The 14,930-nt window shown below is 45.4% G+C and overlaps 1 protein-coding gene across 1 annotated transcript in view; it reads right to left on the minus strand.

Moving 5' to 3' along the window:
- Positions 1-14,930, minus strand: part of GLG1 (golgi glycoprotein 1) — a 3,171,999-nt gene that overhangs the window by 1,287,438 nt on the left and 1,869,631 nt on the right. The gene's annotated exons all lie outside the window — the stretch shown is intronic.

Raw genomic sequence — 14,930 nt, forward strand, 5'->3', positions numbered from 1 at the left:
TCTGTACAGCTAACATTTCTCACATAGCTAACATGACAGGGTACCAGGTGTGATGTCTTTTCATTTATAGTATACTCCAGACAAGTTAGCACCTTCTGTACAAATGCCAGATGATTCAGAAGTATGTCCTGGCTTTCTGCCTGAATTAGACAAACATCCAGGTATGGGTATATTTGAATATTTATTTGCCTGCAAAATGCAATGACTGGAGCTAGGCACTTTGTGAATACCCCGGGCGCAGTAGATAAGCCAAAGGGCAGTGCAGAGAATTGATAGTGCATGTAGCTTGTTTTGAAGCGTAGGTATCTTCTGCAAGATTCCCCAATTGGGATGTGCAGGTAGACTTCCCTTAAATCGAGAGGTGCCAACCAGGCATCTTTGCCTAGCATAGGAAGCAACTGGTGAAGAGTTAGCATCTTGAATTTTGGAATCACCAAAAGGGTGTTTAAGGTAGACAGGTCCAGGATAGGACGCCATGAGTTGTCTTTTCTGGGTACCAGGAAAAGTCTTGAGTAGAAACCTTTTCCCATTTCCCCTTCTGGTACACTTTGAATAGCTTTTATGCTTGAGAGATAGAGTACTTGCTTTTGAGTCTCTGCCCACTGACTTGGGGGTAGATCTGGCCAACCGTTTGGGGTTGCTAACGTGTGGAAGTGAAATCTGTATCCTTGGGAAACTATATTTAAAACTCATTTGTCCTGGTTAATGAGCTCCCAGTTTTTGCCTGCAGAGCAATCTTTTTACCATAGGGAGGAGTCTTCCTACTCCCCGATTTGGAAGTGGGAGCCCCCCACCGCTTAGTCCTGTGCGTACCCTGGGACTGAAGCCTGGGTGTTCTGCTGGATCTGGGTTTGGACTGAGAAGGCCTGGAAGAGGCACGAAAGGACCAATTCTTAGAGGGCCAATGCCTACTAAATCTTGCAGGTTGTACTTGTGGGAAATCTTTAACAGTTTGCATAGATTTAGCTTTTTCCTCCATCTTTTTAAGAACTTCTGCTTTGTTGCCAAACAGGGGGTCCTGATTTAAGGGAGCATCCAGTAATTTAGCTTTAACATGATCTGGGAAGGACTGCTCCTTAAGCCAAGCATGCCTTCTAAATAAATACACAGTGACAGCAGCCCTGCAATATGCCTCTAGTGAATCAAAACCACACTGCAAAGTATGTTTTACAAACTGTTCAGCAGAATGGATTAAATCCTGTAAATCCTTATTTTCAGCACAATCAGGAATCAACATCATTTTCTGTTTAAGCAATCCAGTAATATGCTGCTGATACTTTAACATATGAAACTGGCAGTTTAAGGCACTAATGGCCGAAGTTGCAGAAGTGTACACCTTCTAACCTCATCTATCCAGCGCCCTGGAGTCTCTAGCAGAGGGGGTAGGATTTTTGGCAGTAGTAGCCTTAATGCCCCTGGGTCCCTGTGAAATGGTCTCAGGATCCGCAGTAGGATTTTTAAAAAGGAACTTGTGAGAGTCAGGAACCTTGTAATATCTATCAGGTTTTCTGGGAGCAGGAGATAGAGAGTCAGGGGCCAAGCTGGATTCCGAAAAGGCATCAACAATGTGTAGTACTGGAGGGGTGGCTAAAGTCCTGTGTGGGGCAGGAGTAAGAAGTTACTAAGCCTCTTTTTAGAATCAGAATAATCCTTGATTTCCCAACGAAAATGCTCCCTAAGAGTATGCAAGGTTTCAACAAAAGAGAAATCCTCTGGGAGGGAAGCAGAGGGAATCTAGTCCTCAGCATCGGAATCCTCATAGGCAGATAAGGGTAAATCCTGGACATCAGAGGAAACAGAAAATTCAGAATCCTGGTCAGAAGTATCACAAGCAAACTCAGTCCTAGGTCTCTTAGAAGGGGAAGGTTGGCTTCCCCTGACTAAAGTAATAAGGTCTTCAGCAATTCTCATCATTTGTTTTTTTAGGCATAGAGGCCTGACCATGCAGGCCTGGGCATTGGCTTTCTAGGCATGGTTCGAGTTTTAGGCCTTGAAGAAGAAGATGGCGTCAGCTTAATATGCAAGTCAGTAGGACTGAATACACCCTCAGAAGCCGGTGCCTGCACAGCGGCTCCGGACCCATCCAAGGTAGAGACATCTGCAGGTTCCACAGTTGAAGCATCTCGTGGCATACCGGACTCCGAATGGGTCTCAGTAGAGGCCTGCGAATCTGAGGTAGCAGGTATCAGGGGCTGCGAAAGCACCTCACTGAGTACCAGCGAACTGGCGACTGGCTTAGGAGAAGCGTTGTCTGCAGTTTTGGACCTCGGCGGCCTGTCTATCTTTGCGTTTTTTCGGAATGTCGGTAGTCTGATGGCTTACCAAAGACATTTAGATAATTGAACCAAACACCAAAATATTTAGAAGTGTAAATATACAGACGACGAATAGTTCGTTGTTTAAATAAGACAAAAAAAACGACAGCGAGGCACGTCGTGGTCAGGGCCTAGGCAAGGAATACAGTACGAATGGAAATCTTCATGAGGTATTTGCTTTCCACAAGAAATGCAATTATTTGCTTTTAATGACATCGGTTTAGAGCAAGAAAATGTTTCCCCAACAGGGTACTTAGCTTTAGTTGAAGACTTTGGTTCTGAAACTCGAAAACGAAAATTTCAGGAGTTGGCCGACCGGCACTTGCGAACTGCTTCTGCTTCGGGCACCGCACGGCACAAAAGACTGATGTAATGACATCGGCTGCATGCTTTATACCCCTGACTACCTGACGTCAGGGAAGATGAGACAGCAACAGACGCAGTACCCAAGACTGTTAAACAGGCCGACTGAGGGCTACTGCAAGCAGATAACCCAAATGTGATGACTGCAACATTGAAATACGAAGAACATCTATACTATGTTCTTCATGTTTCACTGTTGCATTCATCACACTGATAGATTCCCAAAGCTGAAGAAGAGTGGAGGCAGTCAAGAAGAGGTGGGGCTGGCTAGTATGCCTTGCAGGACTGCTGTTGCAAAACCCGCCCTTTATTTGGAAAAGATAGGCAGGTGGTAATGCTTGGTAAAGGTGTGTACAGAACGCCAGGTAGCAGCTTCCAGGATGTCCCTGGTAGGGACTCCCCTGAGGAATGCTGCAGAGGTAGACGTTGCCCTAGTGGAATGTGTTCTGACCCCCCTGAGGGGTTGGTTTCCCATGATGCTTGCAACAGAAATGGATGCAGTGTGCTATCCATTTGGAAATTGTTTTGAAATGGCCTTACCCTCTGCCCCTGGTGCAAAGCTGACTAGTAACTGGTCAGATTTCCTGAAGGGCTTAGTCCTATCAACGTAGAATCTGAGCTGTCTGCACGTCCAAAGAGTGCCGGATCCTTTCCCCTTTCATTTGAGGATCAGGGAAGAAAGCTGGCAAATGGACAGATTGGTTGATAGCCACACTGGACACAACTTTAGACATAAAGGAAGGGTTAGTCCTGAGGAAAACCCTGTCAGCATGGAAAATAATAAAGGGTTCCACAGCCATAAGTGCTTGCAACTCAGACACTCTTCTAGCTGAAGTGATGGCCAGAAGCAAGGCTGCTTTCCAAGAGAGGAAGTTTAACTCTGCTGATGCAGCAGGCTCAAAAGGGGGTAGTGTGAGCTTTTCCAGTACAAAGTTAAGGTCCCAAGCAAGGGTGGGTGCTCTCCTTGGCGGCCTTAAGTTGTTTGCCCCTCTCAGGAACTGTTTAATAAGAGGGTGAGAGAAGAGAGGCGGCTCAGTGTTGTAATGAGCTGAATGGCAGCGGCATGGATCTTAATGGAGGAGAAGGATAGGGATCTGTGGAGTAGATCTGCTACGTAATCCAGGCTTATAGGCAGGGAGGGCAGAGTTGTGTCCTCTCCTTTAGATTGAATCCAGGAGCAGTACCTTTTCCACTTATCAGCATAGGATTTCCTTGTACTGGGTCTCCTGGCTTCAAGAATGATGTCCAGCACATGCTTGCTTAGGCTGGTTACTGGGGGAGAGAATTCAAGGAATAAGCCATGCAAGATTTAGGGTTTGCAGTTGCGGATGCAAGATCTGTCCCCCCTGCTGAAAAAGCAGGGTTGGGTTCTGGTGTAGGTGCCAGGGTGCTACCTGTGACAGACTGCGCAGGAGTGGGCACCAGTGCTGACATGGGCAGTCCGGGGCAATCAGAATTGTCCTTGGTCTGTCCTGTCTTATCTTGAGCAATACACTTGAGAGAAGGGGCAGAGGGAGAAAGGCATAGATTGAGAGACTTACCCACTGGAAGGATAGGGCAGTCACTTCCCAGGCCCTGCTGTGAGGTGTCCTGGTGCAGAATTTGCTGAGCTGGTGATTGCAGGGGGAGGCAAAGAGATCCACCTCTGGGGCCCCCCATTTCCGAATCAGAAGGTTGAAGGTGCTGGACTCTAATTGCCACTCGTGTGGGTCTAGGAGATTTCTGCTTAAGTTGTTTGCCAGTGAGTTTTGTTTGCCTGGCAGGAATTGAGCAAGGCTGTGTTCCACAGAGCCATGGCTAGCCTGCAGAGTGGGTTCCCCCCTGCTTGTTGATATACCACATAACTGTGGTGTTGTCTGTTTTTATTAGCAGGTGTCCTGGTGACAGTAGGGTTCTGAAAGCTATCAGCGAGTGTGCTGCACAGCTAGCATCACTTTTTGGTTGATGTGCAGATGAATTTGACTTGGGCTCCACTGGCCCTGAATGCACTTGCCATCCATGTGAGGCCCCCAGGCATAGTCTGATGCGTCTGTGGTTAGGGACTGGGCAGCGTGGGGTTGAGTAAAGGCCAGTCCCTTGTTGTGGTTGCATGCTGCTGCCACCAAAGAAACTCTCCTCAGACAGGAGTATGATAGGAATGACGGTTTCCAGGTCCTGAGAATATTGGCACCAAAGTACCACTGAAGTTTCCTCATATGGAATTAGTAGGATGCATGAGGCCATGAACCCTAGTGCCTGCAGGATTTTCCTTGCGGATAGCTGGGTTCTGGTGGCCATTTGAGTAAAATAGTATGTCAGATAGGCTTGTTTTTCTGGAGTGAGGAATGCCATCTTGGATGCTGTGTCCAAGCTTGCTCCCAGGAATACAATCTTTTGACTGTGGACTAGTTTTAATTTCTTTTCATTGATGGTGTACCCCAGGGAGGTTAGAAGGTTTTTTTTTTTTTTTTAACACGTCAGGTGCTGCAACAGTATTTCCTGACTGTCTGCCTGAATCAGGTAGTCCAAGTACGGGTAAATTTGAATATTTCTCTGGCTGCAGAAAGCAATGACTGGAGCCAGGCATTTTGTGAATACTCTGGGAGCAGTGGATAAGCCAAAGGGAAGTGCAGAGAACTGATAATGCATATTATCCTGCCCTGAAGCGTAGATATTTCCTGCACGACTCCCTTATAGGGGATGTGCAGATAGGTTTCTTCTAAGTCTAAGGTGACTAACCAGGCATCTTTGGCTAGCATAGGTAGAAGCTGCTGCAGGGTGAGCATTTTGAATTCTGGTACCACCAGGAAGGCGCTGAGAATTGAAAGATCTAGGATTGGGTGCCAAGTGCCCTCTTTTCTGGGTACCACAAAAAGTCTGGACTAGAATCCTTGACCTATGTGTTCCGCAGGAACAGGATGAATTGCCCTTATAGAGAGCAGGGATTGAAGATGGTTTTGTGCCTCTGCCCACTGGTTTGGAGGAAGGTGTGGGAACCCTTTTGGGGATGGCAGTGAGTGGTAGTAAAATTTGTACCCCTGGGATACAATGTTGAGGATCAATCGGTCTTTGGTGATGGAAATCCAATTTTTTGCATGAAGGGCAAGTTTTCCTCCTAGGGGCACAAGCAGTTGGGCAGAGATGGGGAGAGGAGTTGAGAAGTCATTGGGAATTCTTTCCGTAAGGGGGTGGCTTAGCATTCCCTGCTTTAGAGGTGGATGCACTCCATTGCTTAGATCTCTGCATACCCTGAGACTTTAGTCTGGGGTTTCTGTTTTCCCTGGGTCTAGTTTGGGATGGCCTTGAGGGGGCTGGATGCCTACTGAATCTAGGAGGCTGTACTTGCAAGAATTTTTTGACTGTCTGCATAGATTTAACTTTTTCTTCCATCTTTGCCCTGCAAGATGCTTCTAGGGCATCAAAGCCACATTGCAATCAATGTATGCTTGCTGACTTGGCTTGCAGAATGCATAAGCTCTTGTAATTCTTTATTTTCTGCACAGTCTGTAAAGGTTGACATTTTTTGCTTAACAAGTTTCACAATATGTTGTTGATACTTGAGCATCTGAAACTGACAATTCAAAGCCCTAATGGCGAGAGTTGCAGCGGTATATACTTTCTTACCCAATCTGTCCAAAGCTCTGAAATCCCTGTCCAAAGGGGTGGAATTCTTAGCTGTAGTTGATTTGATACCTTTAGGCCCCTGGGAGATGACCTCTGGGTCAACAGTAGGATTTTTGAAAAGGTATTTGTGAGAGTCAGGTACTCTGTAGTACCTATCTGGCTTCCTAAGAGCAGGAGGTAAAGTATCAGGAGTTAAAATGGATTCCATAAAGACATCATTCACAACATCCAGGACTGGGGGAATTGCTAAAGGCCTATGTTGTGGCAAATCTAGAAATTCTCTGAGTCTCTTTTTGGACTGAGGATAGTCTTGGCATTCCCAGAGGAAATGCTCTCAAAGTATGTAAGGTTTCATCAGAAGAAAAATCCTCTGGAGGAGAAGCAGAGGGAATGGATTCCTCTGCATCTGAATCCTCTTAAGCAGATAAGGGCATGTCTGCATAATCAGATACCTCAGTAGTCGGTCTGTTGAAGCTGTTGGGGACAGGTCTGTTTTTCTCTTAGCAGGGGAAGGCTGACTTCCCCTAAACAGCATAATGAGGTCTTCTGTCATTTTAAGTATTTGATGTTGTGGCAAGGGAGCAGGTGCATGAGCTTTGGTAGTAGTCTTTTTAGGCATAGTGCATACTCTTGGCCTTAGAAACACTGTAACTTAAGACAGAACTGAAGACACAAAAGAATTCGTCGAACATCGGTAGTGCGAAGAACTTCCTCAGAAGCTGGTGCCTGCTCAGTGGCTCCAGACCCATCCAAGGTAGAGACATCCGCAAGTTCCATAGTCGAAAGAGTCTCGTGGCATACCAGATTCTGAATGGGTCTCAGTAGAGGCCTGCAAATTCAATGAAGTGGGCATCAGGGGTTGTGAAAGCGCCTCACTGAGTACTGGCGACTAGCTTAACGGAAGCGTCATAGGCAGCTTTGAACCTGTGAGGTCTGTCTCTGTCTTTATCCTTACGTTTTTTTCAGAAGATCGGTAGTCGGATGGCTTACCAAAGCCATTTCGGAATACGGAGATCGAAAATGAAAGTATTTAGCGACAATAAGGACCAGACGACTAATAGTTCAGGCATCGAACAAGACACAAAAGCGACAGCGAGGTACGTCGTGGTCACAGCCTAAACAGGTGACGCAGTAAGAATGGAAATCTCGGTGTGGTATTTGCTTTCCACAGACTGGACAACTGTTAACTTTTCTGACATCTGTTAGAGCAAGAAAAAAGGATCCCCAATGGGGTAGAAGACTTCAGAATAATTCAATTCAGAAACGAAAACTCAGGTAGCGGCTGACCGGCACTCGTGCAAACTGCTTCTGCTTCGGGCTCCTCGGCAAGAAAGTCTAATGTAATGGCGTCAGCTGCCTGTTTTTATACCCATGACAACCTGACATCAGTTCTGGAGCGACAGCAACTGACGCAGAAATACTAAGTATCTGATACGGCCGACTGAGGGCTACCTGCAAGTAGATAACCCAAGTGTGATGACTACAACTGTGAACCAAGAACATCGAAAGAAACTGATATGAAAGAAGGTAGGGAGAAATTGTATCCATGATATCAGGTCGTCAGGGGTATAAAACATGCAGCGGATGCCATTTTCATCAGTTTTTCTTGCGCCACATGTCTAGTGCCCCCCCAAATGGGAAGCAAAATATATATATCTATATCTATATATATACCTATATATGCATGTAATTTTGAACACAAAAAGTATACCTCCAAATAAAAGCAAATACACCAAAAAGGCTTTTGAGCATATTAAAAGAAAGAGATATAATAAGAGAGAAATAGGGGGCTGGCAGGTGGGTAACTAGGACTGGAACAGTGAAAACACTCAAACATCTACATTTATGGTACGTGTACACAACTGTACTATGTTCTTCGTGTTTCACTGCTGCAGTTATTACATTTGGGTAGAATCCCAAAGCTATGGTTGGGAGGATGGAATTATACAGCATTAGGAGCAGCTATAAGGCCCTGCAGGATAGCAGTGGCAAAGCCTGTGTATGAACTGAGCTCCAAGTAGCAACTTCTAGAATGTCTCTGGTAGGAACCCCTCTGAGAAAGGATGCAGAAGCAGATGCAGCCCTGGTGGAATGGGATCTGATCCCCCTGGGGACAGGTTTACCATGGTGCATGTAGCAGAAATGAATACAATGGCTTATCCATTTTGAAATAGCCTGCTTTAAAACAGCCTTTCCCTCTGCCCCTGCAGCAAATGCCACCAGTAATTGCTTAGATTTTCTTAGAGATTTTGTCCTGTTTAAGTAGAATCTTAGTTGCCTGCGCACATCCAATGAATGCAGAATCCGCTCCCCCTTGTTCTGTGGATTTGGGAAAAAGGTTGGCAGATGAATGGTCTGATTAAAAGCCACACTAGATACCACTTTAGACATAAAGGATGGATTGGTCCTGAGAGCCACCCTGGCCGGGTAAAAGATAAAGAAAGGTTCCAATGCCATGAGAGCCTGTAGTTCTAAAATCCTTCTAGCTGAAGTGACTGCTAAAAGAAAAGCTGTCTTCCAAGAGAGAAATTTTATGTCTGCAGTAGCAGCTGGTTCAAAAGGAGGTAGGGTGAGTTTTTCCAGCACAAAATTGAGGTCCCATGCAGGAGTTGGTGCTCTCCTGGGAGGTCTCAAATTTTTGGCCCCTCTGAGGTACTGCTTTAGCAGGGGATGAGAAAAGAGAGGAGGCTCTGTGTTGTAATGTGCCGAAATGGCAGAGGCATGGATTTTTATAGAAGAAAAAGATAGGCCCTTGTGAAGCATCTCAGTTAAATATTGCAGAATCTGAGGAATATTGGGCATTGCTGTGTTTATTCCTTGTGCTTGGTTCCAGGCACAGAATCTTTTCCATTTATCAGCATAAGATTTTCTAGTACTAGGCCTTCTAGCCTCCAAAATGACATCCATCACAGTTTTACTGAGAGATGTAACTGGTGAAATTAGTTGATTAGCCATGCTGCAAGATTCAGAGTTTGGAGAAAAGTGTGCAGAATTTGATAGTTCTGCTGAGACAGTAGATAAGGTGCCTGAGGCAGGTACCACGGAGGAAGGTGTGACATTGCGTAGGAGCGGGTACCAGTGTTGGCGAGGCCAGTCTGGAGCAATCAGAATCTTTTTCGTTTTTTCCTGTCTGACTTTTAGTAAAACCTTGGAGAGCAGAGGCAGAGGGGGAAAGGCATAGACGGATAGGTTTTTCCAGCTGAAGGATAGGGCATCCACTTTCCAAGCTTTTTTGTGATGGATTCTTGTGCAGAATGTGTCCAACTGATAGTTTTGGGGAGAGGCAAAAAGATCCATGTCTGGGCTTCCCCATTTTCGTGTCAACATGCTGAAGATTTGTGGATCCAGTTTCCATTGTGTGGGTCCATACGATTTCTGTTTAGTTCGTCTGCCAGAGTATTTTGCCTTCCTGGCAGGAATTGAGCTTGCAGATGTATTTGGTAAGTCAAGGCTGTGTTCCACAAAGCCATGGCTAGTCTGCAAAGGGGGTAGGAATGGGTACCCCTCCTGCTTATGTACCACACCTGTGGTGTTGTCAGTCTTTATCAGTAGTTGCCCTGGATGAAGAAAGTCCTTGAAGGGTGTCAGAGCATTCTGTACAGCTAGCAATTCTTTCTGGTTGATATGTAGGTGCATTTCATTTGGGCTCCATTTGCCCTGAATGCATCTCCCTGCCAGATGGGCCCCCCAAGCATAATCTGATGCGTCTGTAATCAGGGTTTGGGTGGCAAGGGGTGGAATGAATGACAGTCCCTTGTTTTGGTGACAGGCCTCTGCCCACCATAGGAACTCTTGCTGCAGACAAGGAATGATGGGAATCATTGTTTCCAGGCTGTGACAATATTGACTCCCATAAGCTTTTTAGGTACCATTGAAGTTTCCTCATATGCAGTCTTGCATATGGAATTAGTAGAATGCAGGAAGCCATGAACCCCAAGGCCTGCAGAATTTGTCTTGCAGATAGCTGGATTTTTGTGGCCACTTGTTTGAAGTAAGTCATCAATTGAATTTGTTTTTCTGGTGTGAGGTAAGTCATCTGGGTAGTTGTATTCAAGATTGCACCCAGGAATGTAATTATTTGAGAGGGTACCAGTTGTGATTTCTTTTCGTTTATGGTGTACCCTAGGCAAGTTAGAAGCCTTTTTACAAATGCCAGATGCTGCAGAAGCATGTCCTTGTTTTCTGCCTGAATTAGACGATCATCCAGATAAGGATAAATTTGAATGTTTCTTTGTCAGCAAAATGCAATTACTGGTGCCAGGCACTTTGTGAAGACCCTAGACACAGTAGATAAGCCAAAGGGCAGTGCAGAGAACTGGTAATGCAAATAGCCTGCTTTGAAGAGGAGGTATCTTCTGCAATATTCCCTAATTGGGATATGCAGGTAAGCGTCTTTTAAGTCTAGAGTTACCAACCAGGCATCCTTGCCTAGCAAAGGCAGCAATTGTTGTAGAGTCAGCATCTTGAATTCTGGAATGTCCAGGAATGCATTTAGAATGGACAAGTCCAGAATTGGACGCCATGATTTGTCTTTTCTGGGTACCAGGAAAAGTCTTGAATAAAAACCTTGTCCCTTTTTCCTTTTCTGGTACTGGTTGAATAGCCCCCATATTCATGAGGGACATAACTTGCTTCTGGGCCTTTACCCACTGATTTGGAGGCAGATCTGGCCATCCGTTTGGGCTCGGCAACGTGTGGAAATGAAATCTGTATCCCTGGGATACTATATTTAAAACCCACTTGTCCTGTGTAATTAGATGCCAATTTCGTGCATGAAGTGCCAATTTTCCCCCCAAAGGGGCTGCCAAAAGTTAAGTGCTTGGTGATGGCAGAGGAAAGTCATTGAGACTGTTTACCGTAGGGAGGTGCCTTGTTACTTCCAGATCTGGAGGTGGAGGCACCCATTGTTTTCTTCTTTAAGTTTCTTGTGACTGAAACCTGGAGCCATTGCAGTGTCTGGGTTTGACCTGAGCGGCACTGGTGGGTACTGGAAAGGACCAATTCTTAGTAGGCCAGTGCCTACTGAACCTGGGTGGCTGCACTTGTAGGAAATCTTTTACAGTTTGCATAGATTTAGCTTCATCTTCCATCTTTTTCAAAACTTCTTCTGCCTTATTACCAAATAGATTGTCCTGTTGTAAAGGAGCATCCAACAATTTTGCTTTAACATGATCAGGCAGATTTTGCTCCTTGAGCCAAGCATGCCTTCTTATCATGGATCCAGTTACAGCGGCCCTGCAAGAGGCCTCCAAGGAATCTAAACCACACTGCAAAGTATGCTTTCCAACTTGTTCAGCTGAATGCAATAAATCCTGTAACTCTAGTTTCCACACAGTCAGAAATCAACATAATTTTCTGTTTAAGTAAGCCCATGAACATGCTGCTGATATTTAAGCATATGAAATTGACAGTTTAAAGCCCTGACTGCCAAGGTTGCAGACGTGTAAACCTTCTTACCCCATCTATCCAGCGCCCTGGAGTCTCTATCAGAAGGGGTAGGATTTTTAGCAGTAGAAGCCTTAACACCCTTGTGACCCTGAGAAATGGTTTCAGGGTCAGCAGCAGGGTTTTTAAAAAGGAATTTCTGGGAGTCAGGAAAGTACAGTTTTGTACCTACCATAAATGTAGATGTTCGAGTGTCTTCACTGCTGCAGTCATTACACTTGGGTTATCCTGCCGTCAGGCGGTCCCACAGTCTGCCAGAGTTCCAAAGTCTTGGTCCGGTGCTGGTTGCGGTCGCTTCTTCCCTGACGTCAGTGTGCCAGGGGTATACAAGATGCAGCAGACGCCATTTTCTTCAGTTTTTCTTGCCCCACATGTCAGGTGCCCCCAAACAGGTAGGCAATACATATTGCTAATAAAACATGCAACAAGGCAAAAACAAAACCTTCAGTTACCAGCAAATACACCACATAGGTAGTATAGGGTAGAAAGATATAGATTAGTCCCAGCTAAGAAAGAGGGGATGGCAGGTGGGTAACCAGGACTGCAGCAATGAAGACACTTGAACATCTACATTTATGGTAGGTACAAAACTGTACTATGTTCATTGTGTTTCACTGCTGCAGTCATTACACTTGGGTTGAATCCCAAAGCTGAGTTAGGGTGGCTGGTTCTATAGAGGATTTGGGGTGGCTAAGAGGCCCTGCAGTACTGCAGTGGCAAAGCCAGCTCTGGATCTAGAATAAAGAGGCAAGTGATAATGCTTGGTAAAGGTGTGCACTGAAGTTGCAGCTTCCAAGATATCTTTGGTAGGTACTCCTCTAAGGTAGGCAGTTGAAGTGGCTGTTGCCCTGGTGGAATGTGGCCTAACATTACTAGGTACAGGTTTCCCATGCTGTGTGTAGCAGTACCGGATACAGTGTCCTATCCACCTTGAAATGGTCTGCTTTGAAATAGCCTTTCCCTGTGATCCTGCAGCATATGCTACAAACAATTGCTCAGTTTTTCTGAAAGCTTTTGTTTTGTCCAAGTAGAAAAGTAATTGTCTGTGTATGTCCAAGGAATGCAGAAGACTCTCCCCTTTATTGTGGGGATTTGGACAAAAAGTTGGCAAGTCAATAGTTTGGTTAAGAGCCACACTGGATACCACCTTAGGCATAAATGAAGGGTTTGTTCTTAAAGAAACCTTGTCTTGGTGAAAAATGATGAAAGGCTCCACTGCCATTAGTGCCTGTAACTCTGAGACTCTTCGTGCTGAGGTGATTGCCAGAAGCAGAGCAGTTTTCCATGATACATATTTTAATTCTGCTGAATTGGCTGGCTGAAAAGGAGGTAAAGTTAGTTTTTCGAAGACAAAACTGAGGTCCCAAGTTGGTGTTGGTGCTCTCCGGGGCGGTCTTATGTTTTTAGCCCCTCTGAGGTACTGTTTTAGCAATGGATGAGAGAAAATAGGAGGATCTGTGTTGTAATGAGCCAAGATGGCAGAGGTGTGGATCTTAATGGATGAAAAGGATAGTCCTTTGTCCGGCATCTCAGTTAAGTATTGTAATATCGGAGGAATATTTGGGACAAGAGAGTCAAGGCTTTGAGCCTGGTTCCAGGCACAGAATCTCTTCCACTTTTCTGAATAAGATTTCCTGGTGCTAGGCCTCCTGGCCTCCAAAATAACATCCATAACAGCTTTAGAGACAGGCGTTGTCTGCTTGACTAATGAATCTGCCATGCAGCCAGGTTTAAGGTTTTGAGCTGACTGTGCAGGATCTGATTGTTTTGTTGAGTCAGAAGGTGCGGAGTTTGAGGTAAAATCCATGGTGGACCTTGAGCTAACTTCTTTAAGATTGGGTACCAGTGCTGGTGTGGCCAGTCTGGGGCAATCAGGATCATCTGTGGTTTTTCTTGTCTGACTTTTAGGAGTACCTTCGAAAGGAAAGGCAGTGGTGGGAAGGCATAAACTTTTAGGCTTTTCCAGCTGAAGGAGAGAGCATTCACCTTCAATGATTGTGTGTGATAAGTCCTTGTGCAAAATTTTTTTGTAGTTGGCAATTCTTTGGGGCGGCAGAGAGATCTATGTCTGGGCACCCCCATTTTTGCGTTATCATGCTGAATACTTGTGGATTTAATTTCCACTCATGAGGATCCATGATGTTTCTGCTTAAGTCTGCCAGAGTGTTTTTCTTTCCTGGCAGGAATTGTGCTTGTAGATGAACTTGAGAGGCTAGAGCTGTGTCCCACAAGGTCATGACTTGTCTGCATAGGGGATAAGAATGAGTGCCCCCTTGCTTGTTTATGTATCACAACTGTGGTGTTGTCTGTCTTTAATAATAGCGGTCCTGGATGCAGAAGGTCCTTGAAAGCGGTTAGGGCATTTTGTACAGCCAACATCTCTTTTTGATTGATGTGAAGATGCTTTTGGTCTGCGGTCCACTTGCCCTGAATGCATTTTCCTGCCATGTGCGCTCCCCAGGCGTAATCCGAAGCATCGGTTGTTAGTGTCTGCCTGGCTCTGGGTAGAGTGAAAAGCTGTCCCTTGTTGCGGTGACATGCCTGTGCCCACCATCAAAACTCCTGTTGTAGGCAGGGAATTAGTGGTATTACTGCTTCCAAACTGTGACAGTGTTGAGTCCACACACTTTTTAGGTACCATTGTAATTTCCTCATATGTAGCCTGGCATATGGAATTAGTAGTATGCAGGATGCCATGAATCCCAAGGCCTGCAGAATTTTTCTTGCAGGGAGTTGGGTTTTTGTTGCCATCAATTGAAAGTACTGAGTCAGTTGTCCTTGCTTGTCTGGCGTGAGATAAGCCATCTGGGCAGTTGGATTTAAGCTGGCACCCAGGAATATTATCTCTTGTGAGGGCTCTAGTTTTGACTTCTTTTCGTTTACTGTGTATCCTAGGCAAATTAGCAACCTTGAATAAGGCAGTCGTCCAGGTATGGATATATTTGAATTCCTTTTTGTCTGCAAAATGCAATTACTGGTGCCAGGCACTTTGTGAAGACCCTGGGCGCAGTAGATAAGCCAAAGGGCAGTGCAGGGAATTGGTAATGCATTGAACTAGCTATGAATCTGAGGTATCTTCTGCGATTTTGTCTGATAGGGACATGCAGGTAGGCCTCTGAGGTCCAAAGTAACAAGCCAAGCCTTCTTGCCCAGCATGGGAAGAAGCTGCTGTAGTGTCAACATTTTGAATTTCGGAACATCCAG

The sequence above is a fragment of the Protopterus annectens genome, chromosome 8.part1 (genome assembly GCF_019279795.1).
Source record: "Protopterus annectens isolate FY-2018-M chromosome 8.part1, PAN1.0, whole genome shotgun sequence".
NCBI lineage: Eukaryota > Metazoa > Chordata > Ceratodontiformes > Protopteridae > Protopterus > Protopterus annectens.